Source organism: Rhinopithecus roxellana, chromosome 21, assembly GCF_007565055.1.
Source record: "Rhinopithecus roxellana isolate Shanxi Qingling chromosome 21, ASM756505v1, whole genome shotgun sequence".
Classification (NCBI taxonomy): domain Eukaryota; kingdom Metazoa; phylum Chordata; class Mammalia; order Primates; family Cercopithecidae; genus Rhinopithecus; species Rhinopithecus roxellana.
Genome location: NC_044569.1, coordinates 42,486,413 through 42,503,143, shown reverse-complemented (window position 1 = coordinate 42,503,143; position 16,731 = coordinate 42,486,413).

The window sequence follows — 16,731 nt, the reverse complement described above, 5'->3', positions numbered from 1 at the left end:
ACCAAGAAGTTTCTAAGAAAGCTTCTTTCTAGTTTTCATCTGTGGAAATTTCCTTTGTCACTGTAATGTTCATTGCGCTATGAAGAATCTAATTGCAGATTTCCAGAAACTGTGCTAACAAACTGATCACTGAAGAGAACGTGTAACTCTGTGAGTTGCATTCACACATGGCAATGCAGTTTCTCAGAAAGCTTCTCCTTTAGTTATTATGTGAGGATAATTTCTTTATCACCATGGGCCTCAATAGGCTCCCAATATCACTTTGCAGATTCCACCAAAAGGTGTTAGCAAACTGCTTCTTAAGGCAGAGGTTGTAACTCTGTGAGATGAACTCACAGATCAGAAAGAAGTTTCTCAGAAAGCTTCTTATATCTGTTCTCAGATTCCACACAAATAGGGCTAGGCCACGGCCCCACGAAATACAGCTGCAACTTAGTGAGTTGAATTCACACATCACAAAGCGGTTTCTCAGAAAGCTTCCCACTTTAGTAAGACGAGGTTATTTGTGGTCTTGGAGCGCCACCGTGTGTCCTATTGCAGATCTGCGAAAACTCTGCTAGCAAGTTTCTCAGTGGAAACAATGATGGACATCTGTGGGCTGAATTCACCACACAACAAAGAAGTTTCTGAGAAGGCTTCTCTGCAGCTTTCTCTGAGGATAGTTCCTTATTCAGCATGCGATTCAACGATATCCAAGACATCACATCTAGATTCCTCAAAATGAGTGCTAGGAAACTGCCCCGAGAAAGGGTGATAGAACACTGTGAAATGAATTCACATATCACAAAGCAGTTTCGCAGAAAGCTTGGTTCGCTTTCTCTGGAGTATATTAGTTTTCTCTTCTATCTTCAAAGCTATCTAAAATATCACTTCTCGGAATCCACGGAAACAGTCCTAAGAAACGGCCCCAAAAAACACTGGCGTAACTCTGTGAGTTGCATTCACACATGGCAATGCAGTTTCTCACAAAGCTTCTCTTTAGTTATTATGTGAGGATAATTCCTTTATCACCATGGGCCCCAATAGGCTCCCAAATATCACTTTGCAGATTCCAAGAAAAGAGTGTTAGCAAACTGCTTCTTGAGGCAGAGGTTGTAACTCTGTGAGATGAACTCACAGATCAGAAAGAAGTTTCTCAGAAAGCTTCTTTCACGTTTTGAACGGATGAAATTTCCTTTATCAGCGTAGGCCTCAATGTGATCCAAAGAAGCCCTTCTCAGTTTCCCCAAAGACAGTGTTAATGGACTGCTCCACGAAACATAAGTGTAACTCTGTGAGATGAATTCACACATCACCAAGAAGTTTCTAAGAAAGCTTCTTTCTAGTTTTCATCTGTGGAAATTTCCTTTGTCACTGTAATGTTCATTGCGCTATGAAGTATCTAATTGCAGATTTCCAGAAAACTGTGCTAACAAACTGATCACTGAAGAGAAACGTGTAACTCTGTGAGTTGCATTCACACATGGCAATGCAGTTTCTCAGAAAGCTTCTCCTTAGTTATTATGTGAGGATAATTCCTTTATCACCATGGGCCTCAATAGGCTCCCAAATATCACTTTGCAGATTCCACCAAAAAAGTGTTAGCAAACTGCTTCTTAAGGCAGAGGTTGTAACTCTGTGAGATGAACTCACAGATCAGAAAGAAGTTTCTCAGAAAGCTTCTTTCACGTTTTGAACGGATGAAATTTCCTTTATCAGCGTAGGCCTCAATGTGATCCAAAGAAGCCCTTCTCAGTTTCCCCAAAGACAGTGTTAATGGACTGCTCCACGAAACATAAGTGTAACTCTGTGAGATGAATTCACACATCACCAAGAAGTTTCTAAGAAAGCTTCTTTCTAGTTTTCATCTGTGGAAATTTCCTTTGTCACTGTAATGTTCATTGCGCTATGAAGTATCTAATTGCAGATTTCCAGAAAACTGTGCTAACAAACTGATCACTGAAGAGAAACGTGTAACTCTGTGAGTTGCATTCACACATGGCAATGCAGTTTCTCAGAAAGCTTCTCTTTAGTTATTATGTGAGGATAATTCCTTTATCACCATGGGCCTCAATAGGCTCCCAAATATCACTTTGCAGATTCCACCAAAAAAGTGTTAGCAAACTGCTTCTTAAGGCAGAGGTTGTAACTCTGTGAGATGAACTCACAGATCAGAAAGAAGTTTCTCAGAAAGCTTCTTTCACGTTTTGAACGGATGAAATTTCCTTTATCAGCGTAGGCCTCAATGTGATCCAAAGAAGCCCTTCTCAGTTTCCCCAAAGACAGTGTTAATGGACTGCTCCACGAAACATAAGTGTAACTCTGTGAGATGAATTCACACATCACCAAGAAGTTTCTAAGAAAGCTTCTTTCTAGTTTTCATCTGTGGAAATTTCCTTTGTCACTGTAATGTTCATTGCGCTATGAAGTATCTAATTGCAGATTTCCAGAAAACTGTGCTAACAAACTGATCACTGAAGAGAAACGTGTAACTCTGTGAGTTGCATTCACACATGGCAATGCAGTTTCTCAGAAAGCTTCTCCTTAGTTATTATGTGAGGATAATTCCTTTATCACCATGGGCCTCAATAGGCTCCCAAATATCACTTTGCAGATTCCACCAAAAAAGTGTTAGCAAACTGCTTCTTAAGGCAGAGGTTGTAACTCTGTGAGATGAACTCACAGATCAGAAAGAAGTTTCTCAGAAAGCTTCTTTCACGTTTTGAACGGATGAAATTTCCTTTATCAGCGTAGGCCTCAATGTGATCCAAAGAAGCCCTTCTCAGTTTCCCCAAAGACAGTGTTAATGGACTGCTCCACGAAACATAAGTGTAACTCTGTGAGATGAATTCACACATCACCAAGAAGTTTCTAAGAAAGCTTCTTTCTAGTTTTCATCTGTGGAAATTTCCTTTGTCACTGTAATGTTCATTGCGCTATGAAGTATCTAATTGCAGATTTCCAGAAAACTGTGCTAACAAACTGATCACTGAAGAGAAACGTGTAACTCTGTGAGTTGCATTCACACATGGCAATGCAGTTTCTCAGAAAGCTTCTCCTTAGTTATTATGTGAGGATAATTCCTTTATCACCATGGGCCTCAATAGGCTCCCAAATATCACTTTGCAGATTCCACCAAAAAAGTGTTAGCAAACTGCTTCTTAAGGCAGAGGTTGTAACTCTGTGAGATGAACTCACAGATCAGAAAGAAGTTTCTCAGAAAGCTTCTTTCACGTTTTGAACGGATGAAATTTCCTTTATCAGCGTAGGCCTCAATGTGATCCAAAGAAGCCCTTCTCAGTTTCCCCAAAGACAGTGTTAATGGACTGCTCCACGAAACATAAGTGTAACTCTGTGAGATGAATTCACACATCACCAAGAAGTTTCTAAGAAAGCTTCTTTCTAGTTTTCATCTGTGGAAATTTCCTTTGTCACTGTAATGTTCATTGCGCTATGAAGTATCTAATTGCAGATTTCCAGAAAACTGTGCTAACAAACTGATCACTGAAGAGAAACGTGTAACTCTGTGAGTTGCATTCACACATGGCAATGCAGTTTCTCAGAAAGCTTCTCCTTAGTTATTATGTGAGGATAATTCCTTTATCACCATGGGCCTCAATAGGCTCCCAAATATCACTTTGCAGATTCCACCAAAAAAGTGTTAGCAAACTGCTTCTTAAGGCAGAGGTTGTAACTCTGTGAGATGAACTCACAGATCAGAAAGAAGTTTCTCAGAAAGCTTCTTTCACGTTTTGAACGGATGAAATTTCCTTTATCAGCGTAGGCCTCAATGTGATCCAAAGAAGCCCTTCTCAGTTTCCCCAAAGACAGTGTTAATGGACTGCTCCACGAAACATAAGTGTAACTCTGTGAGATGAATTCACACATCACCAAGAAGTTTCTAAGAAAGCTTCTTTCTAGTTTTCATCTGTGGAAATTTCCTTTGTCACTGTAATGTTCATTGCGCTATGAAGTATCTAATTGCAGATTTCCAGAAAACTGTGCTAACAAACTGATCACTGAAGAGAAACGTGTAACTCTGTGAGTTGCATTCACACATGGCAATGCAGTTTCTCAGAAAGCTTCTCTTTAGTTATTATGTGAGGATAATTCCTTTATCACCATGGGCCTCAATAGGCTCCCAAATATCACTTTGCAGATTCCACCAAAAAAGTGTTAGCAAACTGCTTCTTAAGGCAGAGGTTGTAACTCTGTGAGATGAACTCACAGATCAGAAAGAAGTTTCTCAGAAAGCTTCTTTCACGTTTTGAACGGATGAAATTTCCTTTATCAGCGTAGGCCTCAATGTGATCCAAAGAAGCCCTTCTCAGTTTCCCCAAAGACAGTGTTAATGGACTGCTCCACGAAACATAAGTGTAACTCTGTGAGATGAATTCACACATCACCAAGAAGTTTCTAAGAAAGCTTCTTTCTAGTTTTCATCTGTGGAAATTTCCTTTGTCACTGTAATGTTCATTGCGCTATGAAGTATCTAATTGCAGATTTCCAGAAAACTGTGCTAACAAACTGATCACTGAAGAGAAACGTGTAACTCTGTGAGTTGCATTCACACATGGCAATGCAGTTTCTCAGAAAGCTTCTCCTTAGTTATTATGTGAGGATAATTCCTTTATCACCATGGGCCTCAATAGGCTCCCAAATATCACTTTGCAGATTCCACCAAAAAAGTGTTAGCAAACTGCTTCTTAAGGCAGAGGTTGTAACTCTGTGAGATGAACTCACAGATCAGAAAGAAGTTTCTCAGAAAGCTTCTTTCACGTTTTGAACGGATGAAATTTCCTTTATCAGCGTAGGCCTCAATGTGATCCAAAGAAGCCCTTCTCAGTTTCCCCAAAGACAGTGTTAATGGACTGCTCCACGAAACATAAGTGTAACTCTGTGAGATGAATTCACACATCACCAAGAAGTTTCTAAGAAAGCTTCTTTCTAGTTTTCATCTGTGGAAATTTCCTTTGTCACTGTAATGTTCATTGCGCTATGAAGTATCTAATTGCAGATTTCCAGAAAACTGTGCTAACAAACTGATCACTGAAGAGAAACGTGTAACTCTGTGAGTTGCATTCACACATGGCAATGCAGTTTCTCAGAAAGCTTCTCCTTAGTTATTATGTGAGGATAATTCCTTTATCACCATGGGCCTCAATAGGCTCCCAAATATCACTTTGCAGATTCCACCAAAAAAGTGTTAGCAAACTGCTTCTTAAGGCAGAGGTTGTAACTCTGTGAGATGAACTCACAGATCAGAAAGAAGTTTCTCAGAAAGCTTCTTTCACGTTTTGAACGGATGAAATTTCCTTTATCAGCGTAGGCCTCAATGTGATCCAAAGAAGCCCTTCTCAGTTTCCCCAAAGACAGTGTTAATGGACTGCTCCACGAAACATAAGTGTAACTCTGTGAGATGAATTCACACATCACCAAGAAGTTTCTAAGAAAGCTTCTTTCTAGTTTTCATCTGTGGAAATTTCCTTTGTCACTGTAATGTTCATTGCGCTATGAAGTATCTAATTGCAGATTTCCAGAAAACTGTGCTAACAAACTGATCACTGAAGAGAAACGTGTAACTCTGTGAGTTGCATTCACACATGGCAATGCAGTTTCTCAGAAAGCTTCTCTTTAGTTATTATGTGAGGATAATTCCTTTATCACCATGGGCCTCAATAGGCTCCCAAATATCACTTTGCAGATTCCACCAAAAAAGTGTTAGCAAACTGCTTCTTAAGGCAGAGGTTGTAACTCTGTGAGATGAACTCACAGATCAGAAAGAAGTTTCTCAGAAAGCTTCTTTCACGTTTTGAACGGATGAAATTTCCTTTATCAGCGTAGGCCTCAATGTGATCCAAAGAAGCCCTTCTCAGTTTCCCCAAAGACAGTGTTAATGGACTGCTCCACGAAACATAAGTGTAACTCTGTGAGATGAATTCACACATCACCAAGAAGTTTCTAAGAAAGCTTCTTTCTAGTTTTCATCTGTGGAAATTTCCTTTGTCACTGTAATGTTCATTGCGCTATGAAGTATCTAATTGCAGATTTCCAGAAAACTGTGCTAACAAACTGATCACTGAAGAGAAACGTGTAACTCTGTGAGTTGCATTCACACATGGCAATGCAGTTTCTCAGAAAGCTTCTCCTTAGTTATTATGTGAGGATAATTCCTTTATCACCATGGGCCTCAATAGGCTCCCAAATATCACTTTGCAGATTCCACCAAAAAAGTGTTAGCAAACTGCTTCTTAAGGCAGAGGTTGTAACTCTGTGAGATGAACTCACAGATCAGAAAGAAGTTTCTCAGAAAGCTTCTTTCACGTTTTGAACGGATGAAATTTCCTTTATCAGCGTAGGCCTCAATGTGATCCAAAGAAGCCCTTCTCAGTTTCCCCAAAGACAGTGTTAATGGACTGCTCCACGAAACATAAGTGTAACTCTGTGAGATGAATTCACACATCACCAAGAAGTTTCTAAGAAAGCTTCTTTCTAGTTTTCATCTGTGGAAATTTCCTTTGTCACTGTAATGTTCATTGCGCTATGAAGTATCTAATTGCAGATTTCCAGAAAACTGTGCTAACAAACTGATCACTGAAGAGAAACGTGTAACTCTGTGAGTTGCATTCACACATGGCAATGCAGTTTCTCAGAAAGCTTCTCCTTAGTTATTATGTGAGGATAATTCCTTTATCACCATGGGCCTCAATAGGCTCCCAAATATCACTTTGCAGATTCCACCAAAAAAGTGTTAGCAAACTGCTTCTTAAGGCAGAGGTTGTAACTCTGTGAGATGAACTCACAGATCAGAAAGAAGTTTCTCAGAAAGCTTCTTTCACGTTTTGAACGGATGAAATTTCCTTTATCAGCGTAGGCCTCAATGTGATCCAAAGAAGCCCTTCTCAGTTTCCCCAAAGACAGTGTTAATGGACTGCTCCACGAAACATAAGTGTAACTCTGTGAGATGAATTCACACATCACCAAGAAGTTTCTAAGAAAGCTTCTTTCTAGTTTTCATCTGTGGAAATTTCCTTTGTCACTGTAATGTTCATTGCGCTATGAAGTATCTAATTGCAGATTTCCAGAAAACTGTGCTAACAACTGATCACTGAAGAGAAACGTGGTAACTCTGTGAGTTGCATTCACACATGGCAATGCAGTTTCTCAGAAAGCTTCTCCTTAGTTATTATGTGAGGATAATTCCTTTATCACCATGGGCCTCAATAGGCTCCCAAATATCACTTTGCAGATTCCACCAAAAAGTGTTAGCAAACTGCTTCTTAAGGCAGAGGTTGTAACTCTGTGAGATGAACTCACAGATCAGAAAGAAGTTTCTCAAAAGCTTCTTTCACGTTTTGAACGGATGAAATTTCCTTATCAGCGTAGGCCTCAATGTGATCCAAAGAAGCCCTTCTCAGTTTCCCCAAAGACAGTGTTAATGGACTGCTCCACGAAACATAAGTGTAACTCTGTGAGATGAATTCACACATCACCAAGAAGTTTCTAAGAAAGCTTCTTTCTAGTTTTCATCTGTGGAAATTTCCTTTGTCACTGTAATGTTCATTGCGCTGTGAAGTATCTAATTGCAGATTTCCAGAAAACAGTCCTAAGAAACGGCCCCAAAAAACACTGGCGTAACTCTGTGAGTTGCATTCACACATGGCAATGCAGTTTCTCACAAAGCTTCTCTTTAGTTATTATGTGAGGATAATTCCTTTATCACCATGGGCCCCAATAGGCTCCCAAATATCACTTTGCAGATTCCACAAAAAGAGTGTTAGCAAACTGCTTCTTAAGGCAGAGGTTGTAACTCTGTGAGATGAACTCACAGATCAGAAAGAAGTTTCTCAGAAAGCTTCTTTCACGTTTTGAACGGATGAAATTTCCTTTATCAGCGTAGGCCTCAATGTGATCCAAAGAAGCCCTTCTCAGTTTCCCCAAAGACAGTGTTAATGGACTGCTCCACGAAACATAAGTGTAACTCTGTGAGATGAATTCACACATCACCAAGAAGTTTCTAAGAAAGCTTCTTTCTAGTTTTCATCTGTGGAAATTTCCTTTGTCACTGTAATGTTCATTGCGCTATGAAGTATCTAATTGCAGATTTCCAGAAAACTGTGCTAACAAACTGATCACTGAAGAGAAACGTGTAACTCTGTGAGTTGCATTCACACATGGCAATGCAGTTTCTCAGAAAGCTTCTCCTTAGTTATTATGTGAGGATAATTCCTTTATCACCATGGGCCTCAATAGGCTCCCAAATATCACTTTGCAGATTCCACCAAAAAGTGTTAGCAAACTGCTTCTTAAGGCAGAGGTTGTAACTCTGTGAGATGAACTCACAGATCAGAAAGAAGTTTCTCAGAAAGCTTCTTTCACGTTTTGAACGGATGAAATTTCCTTTATCAGCGTAGGCCTCAATGTGATCCAAAGAAGCCCTTCTCAGTTTCCCCAAAGACAGTGTTAATGGACTGCTCCACGAAACATAAGTGTAACTCTGTGAGATGAATTCACACATCACCAAGAAGTTTCTAAGAAAGCTTCTTTCTAGTTTTCATCTGTGGAAATTTCCTTTGTCACTGTAATGTTCATTGCGCTATGAAGTATCTAATTGCAGATTTCCAGAAAACTGTGCTAACAAACTGATCACTGAAGAGAAACGTGTAACTCTGTGAGTTGCATTCACACATGGCAATGCAGTTTCTCAGAAAGCTTCTCTTTAGTTATTATGTGAGGATAATTCCTTTATCACCATGGGCCTCAATAGGCTCCCAAATATCACTTTGCAGATTCCACCAAAAAAGTGTTAGCAAACTGCTTCTTAAGGCAGAGGTTGTAACTCTGTGAGATGAACTCACAGATCAGAAAGAAGTTTCTCAGAAAGCTTCTTTCACGTTTTGAACGGATGAAATTTCCTTTATCAGCGTAGGCCTCAATGTGATCCAAAGAAGCCCTTCTCAGTTTCCCCAAAGACAGTGTTAATGGACTGCTCCACGAAACATAAGTGTAACTCTGTGAGATGAATTCACACATCACCAAGAAGTTTCTAAGAAAGCTTCTTTCTAGTTTTCATCTGTGGAAATTTCCTTTGTCACTGTAATGTTCATTGCGCTATGAAGTATCTAATTGCAGATTTCCAGAAAACTGTGCTAACAAACTGATCACTGAAGAGAAACGTGTAACTCTGTGAGTTGCATTCACACATGGCAATGCAGTTTCTCAGAAAGCTTCTCCTTAGTTATTATGTGAGGATAATTCCTTTATCACCATGGGCCTCAATAGGCTCCCAAATATCACTTTGCAGATTCCACCAAAAAAGTGTTAGCAAACTGCTTCTTAAGGCAGAGGTTGTAACTCTGTGAGATGAACTCACAGATCAGAAAGAAGTTTCTCAGAAAGCTTCTTTCACGTTTTGAACGGATGAAATTTCCTTTATCAGCGTAGGCCTCAATGTGATCCAAAGAAGCCCTTCTCAGTTTCCCCAAAGACAGTGTTAATGGACTGCTCCACGAAACATAAGTGTAACTCTGTGAGATGAATTCACACATCACCAAGAAGTTTCTAAGAAAGCTTCTTTCTAGTTTTCATCTGTGGAAATTTCCTTTGTCACTGTAATGTTCATTGCGCTATGAAGTATCTAATTGCAGATTTCCAGAAAACTGTGCTAACAAACTGATCACTGAAGAGAAACGTGTAACTCTGTGAGTTGCATTCACACATGGCAATGCAGTTTCTCAGAAAGCTTCTCTTAGTTATTATGTGAGGATAATTCCTTTATCACCATGGGCCTCAATAGGCTCCCAAATATCACTTTGCAGATTCCACCAAAAAAGTGTTAGCAAACTGCTTCTTAAGGCAGAGGTTGTAACTCTGTGAGATGAACTCACAGATCAGAAAGAAGTTTCTCAGAAAGCTTCTTTCACGTTTTGAACGGATGAAATTTCCTTTATCAGCGTAGGCCTCAATGTGATCCAAAGAAGCCCTTCTCAGTTTCCCCAAAGACAGTGTTAATGGACTGCTCCACGAAACATAAGTGTAACTCTGTGAGATGAATTCACACATCACCAAGAAGTTTCTAAGAAAGCTTCTTTCTAGTTTTCATCTGTGGAAATTTCCTTTGTCACTGTAATGTTCATTGCGCTATGAAGTATCTAATTGCAGATTTCCAGAAAACTGTGCTAACAAACTGATCACTGAAGAGAAACGTGTAACTCTGTGAGTTGCATTCACACATGGCAATGCAGTTTCTCAGAAAGCTTCTCCTTAGTTATTATGTGAGGATAATTCCTTTATCACCATGGGCCTCAATAGGCTCCCAAATATCACTTTGCAGATTCCACCAAAAAAGTGTTAGCAAACTGCTTCTTAAGGCAGAGGTTGTAACTCTGTGAGATGAACTCACAGATCAGAAAGAAGTTTCTCAGAAAGCTTCTTTCACGTTTTGAACGGATGAAATTTCCTTTATCAGCGTAGGCCTCAATGTGATCCAAAGAAGCCCTTCTCAGTTTCCCCAAAGACAGTGTTAATGGACTGCTCCACGAAACATAAGTGTAACTCTGTGAGATGAATTCACACATCACCAAGAAGTTTCTAAGAAAGCTTCTTTCTAGTTTTCATCTGTGGAAATTTCCTTTGTCACTGTAATGTTCATTGCGCTATGAAGTATCTAATTGCAGATTTCCAGAAAACTGTGCTAACAAACTGATCACTGAAGAGAAACGTGTAACTCTGTGAGTTGCATTCACACATGGCAATGCAGTTTCTCAGAAAGCTTCTCTTTAGTTATTATGTGAGGATAATTCCTTTATCACCATGGGCCTCAATAGGCTCCCAAATATCACTTTGCAGATTCCACCAAAAAAGTGTTAGCAAACTGCTTCTTAAGGCAGAGGTTGTAACTCTGTGAGATGAACTCACAGATCAGAAAGAAGTTTCTCAGAAAGCTTCTTTCACGTTTTGAACGCATGAAATTTCCTTTATCAGCGTAGGCCTCAATGTGATCCAAAGAAGCCCTTCTCAGTTTCCCCAAAGACAGTGTTAATGGACTGCTCCACGAAACATAAGTGTAACTCTGTGAGATGAATTCACACATCACCAAGAAGTTTCTAAGAAAGCTTCTTTCTAGTTTTCATCTGTGGAAATTTCCTTTGTCACTGTAATGTTCATTGCGCTATGAAGTATCTAATTGCAGATTTCCAGAAAACTGTGCTAACAAACTGATCACTGAAGAGAAACGTGTAACTCTGTGAGTTGCATTCACACATGGCAATGCAGTTTCTCAGAAAGCTTCTCCTTAGTTATTATGTGAGGATAATTCCTTTATCACCATGGGCCTCAATAGGCTCCCAAATATCACTTTGCAGATTCCACCAAAAAAGTGTTAGCAAACTGCTTCTTAAGGCAGAGGTTGTAACTCTGTGAGATGAACTCACAGATCAGAAAGAAGTTTCTCAGAAAGCTTCTTTCACGTTTTGAACGGATGAAATTTCCTTTATCAGCGTAGGCCTCAATGTGATCCAAAGAAGCCCTTCTCAGTTTCCCCAAAGACAGTGTTAATGGACTGCTCCACGAAACATAAGTGTAACTCTGTGAGATGAATTCACACATCACCAAGAAGTTTCTAAGAAAGCTTCTTTCTAGTTTTCATCTGTGGAAATTTCCTTTGTCACTGTAATGTTCATTGCGCTATGAAGTATCTAATTGCAGATTTCCAGAAAACTGTGCTAACAAACTGATCACTGAAGAGAAACGTGTAACTCTGTGAGTTGCATTCACACATGGCAATGCAGTTTCTCAGAAAGCTTCTCCTTAGTTATTATGTGAGGATAATTCCTTTATCACCATGGGCCTCAATAGGCTCCCAAATATCACTTTGCAGATTCCACCAAAAAAGTGTTAGCAAACTGCTTCTTAAGGCAGAGGTTGTAACTCTGTGAGATGAACTCACAGATCAGAAAGAAGTTTCTCAGAAAGCTTCTTTCACGTTTTGAACGGATGAAATTTCCTTTATCAGCGTAGGCCTCAATGTGATCCAAAGAAGCCCTTCTCAGTTTCCCCAAAGACAGTGTTAATGGACTGCTCCACGAAACATAAGTGTAACTCTGTGAGATGAATTCACACATCACCAAGAAGTTTCTAAGAAAGCTTCTTTCTAGTTTTCATCTGTGGAAATTTCCTTTGTCACTGTAATGTTCATTGCGCTATGAAGTATCTAATTGCAGATTTCCAGAAAACTGTGCTAACAAACTGATCACTGAAGAGAAACGTGTAACTCTGTGAGTTGCATTCACACATGGCAATGCAGTTTCTCAGAAAGCTTCTCCTTAGTTATTATGTGAGGATAATTCCTTTATCACCATGGGCCTCAATAGGCTCCCAAATATCACTTTGCAGATTCCACCAAAAAAGTGTTAGCAAACTGCTTCTTAAGGCAGAGGTTGTAACTCTGTGAGATGAACTCACAGATCAGAAAGAAGTTTCTCAGAAAGCTTCTTTCACGTTTTGAACGGATGAAATTTCCTTTATCAGCGTAGGCCTCAATGTGATCCAAAGAAGCCCTTCTCAGTTTCCCCAAAGACAGTGTTAATGGACTGCTCCACGAAACATAAGTGTAACTCTGTGAGATGAATTCACACATCACCAAGAAGTTTCTAAGAAAGCTTCTTTCTAGTTTTCATCTGTGGAAATTTCCTTTGTCACTGTAATGTTCATTGCGCTATGAAGTATCTAATTGCAGATTTCCAGAAAACTGTGCTAACAAACTGATCACTGAAGAGAAACGTGTAACTCTGTGAGTTGCATTCACACATGGCAATGCAGTTTCTCAGAAAGCTTCTCCTTAGTTATTATGTGAGGATAATTCCTTTATCACCATGGGCCTCAATAGGCTCCCAAATATCACTTTGCAGATTCCACCAAAAAGTGTTAGCAAACTGCTTCTTAAGGCAGAGGTTGTAACTCTGTGAGATGAACTCACAGATCAGAAAGAAGTTTCTCAGAAAGCTTCTTTCACGTTTTAAACGGATGAAATTTCCTTTATCAGCGTAGGCCTCAATGTGATCCAAAGAAGCCCTTCTCAGATTTCCCCAAAGACAGTGTTAATGGACTGCTCCACGAAACATAAGTGTAACTCTGTGAGATGAATTCACACATCACCAAGAAGTTTCTAAGAAAGCTTCTTTCTAGTTTTCATCTGTGGAAATTTACTTTGTCACTGTAATGTTCATTGGCTGTGAAGTATCTAATTGCAGATTTCCAGAAAACTGTGCTAACAAACTGATCACTGAAGAGAAACGTATAACTCTGTGAGTTGCATTCACACATGGCAATGCAGTTTCTCAGAAAGCTTCTCTTTAGTTATTATGTGAGGATAATTCCTTATCACCATGGGCCCCAATAGGCTCCCAAATATCATTTTGCAGATTACACGAACAGAGTGTTAGCCATCTGCTTCTTTGGGCAGAGGTGGTAACTCTGTGAGATGAACTCACAGATCAGAAAGAAGTTTCTCAGAAAGCTTCTTTCTCATTTTTATTGGAAGATGTTTCCATTGGCCCCATTGTTTTCAAAGGGATCGGGAATATCTGTTCTCAGATTCCACACAAATAGGGCTAGGCCACGGCCCCACGAAATACAGCTGCAACTTCTGTGAGAGGAATTCACACATCACCAAGAAGTTTCTAAGAAAGCTTCTTTCTAGTTTTCATCTGTGGAAATTCCTTTGTCACTGTAATGTTCATTGCGCTATGAAGTATCTAATTGCAGATTTCCAGAAAACTGTGCTAACAAACTGATCACTGAAGAGAAACGTGTAACTCTGTGAGTTGCATTCACACATGGCAATGCAGTTTCTCAGAAAGCTTCTCTTTAGTTATTATGTGAGGATAATTCCTTTATCACCATGGGCCCCAATAGGCTCCCAAATATCACTTTGCAGATTCCACGAAAAGAGTGTTAGCAAACTGCTTCTTGAGGCAGAGGTTGTAACTCTGTGAGATGAACTCACAGATCAGAAAGAACTTTCTCAGAAAGCTTCTTTCACGTTTTGAACGGATGAAATTTCCTTTATCAGCGTAGGCCTCAATGTGATCCAAAGAAGCCCTTCTCAGTTTCCCCAAAGACAGTGTTAATGGACTGCTCCACGAAACATAAGTGTAACTCTGTGAGATGAATTCACACATCACCAAGAAGTTTCTAAGAAAGCTTCTTTCTAGTTTTCATCTGTGGAAATTTCCTTTGTCACTGTAATGTTCATTGCGCTATGAAGTATCTAATTGCAGATTTCCAGAAAACTGTGCTAACAAACTGATCACTGAAGAGAAACGTGTAACTCTGTGAGTTGCATTCACACATGGCAATGCAGTTTCTCAGAAAGCTTCTCCTTAGTTATTATGTGAGGATAATTCCTTTATCACCATGGGCCTCAATAGGCTCCCAAATATCACTTTGCAGATTCCACCAAAAAAGTGTTAGCAAACTGCTTCTTAAGGCAGAGGTTGTAACTCTGTGAGATGAACTCACAGATCAGAAAGAAGTTTCTCAGAAAGCTTCTTTCACGTTTTGAACGGATGAAATTTCCTTTATCAGCGTAGGCCTCAATGTGATCCAAAGAAGCCCTTCTCAGTTTCCCCAAAGACAGTGTTAATGGACTGCTCCACGAAACATAAGTGTAACTCTGTGAGATGAATTCACACATCACCAAGAAGTTTCTAAGAAAGCTTCTTTCTAGTTTTCATCTGTGGAAATTTCCTTTGTCACTGTAATGTTCATTGCGCTATGAAGTATCTAATTGCAGATTTCCAGAAAACTGTGCTAACAAACTGATCACTGAAGAGAAACGTGTAACTCTGTGAGTTGCATTCACACATGGCAATGCAGTTTCTCAGAAAGCTTCTCTTTAGTTATTATGTGAGGATAATTCCTTTATCACCATGGGCCTCAATAGGCTCCCAAATATCACTTTGCAGATTCCACCAAAAAAGTGTTAGCAAACTGCTTCTTAAGGCAGAGGTTGTAACTCTGTGAGATGAACTCACAGATCAGAAAGAAGTTTCTCAGAAAGCTTCTTTCACGTTTTGAACGGATGAAATTTCCTTTATCAGCGTAGGCCTCAATGTGATCCAAAGAAGCCCTTCTCAGTTTCCCCAAAGACAGTGTTAATGGACTGCTCCACGAAACATAAGTGTAACTCTGTGAGATGAATTCACACATCACCAAGAAGTTTCTAAGAAAGCTTCTTTCTAGTTTTCATCTGTGGAAATTTCCTTTGTCACTGTAATGTTCATTGCGCTATGAAGTATCTAATTGCAGATTTCCAGAAAACTGTGCTAACAAACTGATCACTGAAGAGAAACGTGTAACTCTGTGAGTTGCATTCACACATGGCAATGCAGTTTCTCAGAAAGCTTCTCCTTAGTTATTATGTGAGGATAATTCCTTTATCACCATGGGCCTCAATAGGCTCCCAAATATCACTTTGCAGATTCCACCAAAAAAGTGTTAGCAAACTGCTTCTTAAGGCAGAGGTTGTAACTCTGTGAGATGAACTCACAGATCAGAAAGAAGTTTCTCAGAAAGCTTCTTTCACGTTTTGAACGGATGAAATTTCCTTTATCAGCGTAGGCCTCAATGTGATCCAAAGAAGCCCTTCTCAGTTTCCCCAAAGACAGTGTTAATGGACTGCTCCACGAAACATAAGTGTAACTCTGTGAGATGAATTCACACATCACCAAGAAGTTTCTAAGAAAGCTTCTTTCTAGTTTTCATCTGTGGAAATTTCCTTTGTCACTGTAATGTTCATTGCGCTATGAAGTATCTAATTGCAGATTTCCAGAAAACTGTGCTAACAAACTGATCACTGAAGAGAAACGTGTAACTCTGTGAGTTGCATTCACACATGGCAATGCAGTTTCTCAGAAAGCTTCTCCTTAGTTATTATGTGAGGATAATTCCTTTATCACCATGGGCCTCAATAGGCTCCCAAATATCACTTTGCAGATTCCACCAAAAAAGTGTTAGCAAACTGCTTCTTAAGGCAGAGGTTGTAACTCTGTGAGATGAACTCACAGATCAGAAAGAAGTTTCTCAGAAAGCTTCTTTCACGTTTTGAACGGATGAAATTTCCTTTATCAGCGTAGGCCTCAATGTGATCCAAAGAAGCCCTTCTCAGTTTCCCCAAAGACAGTGTTAATGGACTGCTCCACGAAACATAAGTGTAACTCTGTGAGATGAATTCACACATCACCAAGAAGTTTCTAAGAAAGCTTCTTTCTAGTTTTCATCTGTGGAAATTTCCTTTGTCACTGTAATGTTCATTGCGCTATGAAGTATCTAATTGCAGATTTCCAGAAAACTGTGCTAACAAACTGATCACTGAAGAGAAACGTGTAACTCTGTGAGTTGCATTCACACATGGCAATGCAGTTTCTCAGAAAGCTTCTCCTTAGTTATTATGTGAGGATAATTCCTTTATCACCATGGGCCTCAATAGGCTCCCAAATATCACTTTGCAGATTCCACCAAAAAAGTGTTAGCAAACTGCTTCTTAAGGCAGAGGTTGTAACTCTGTGAGATGAACTCACAGATCAGAAAGAAGTTTCTCAGAAAGCTTCTTTCACGTTTTGAACGGATGAAATTTCCTTTATCAGCGTAGGCCTCAATGTGATCCAAAGAAGCCCTTCTCAGTTTCCCCAAAGACAGTGTTAATGGACTGCTCCACGAAACATAAGTGTAACTCTGTGAGATGAATTCACA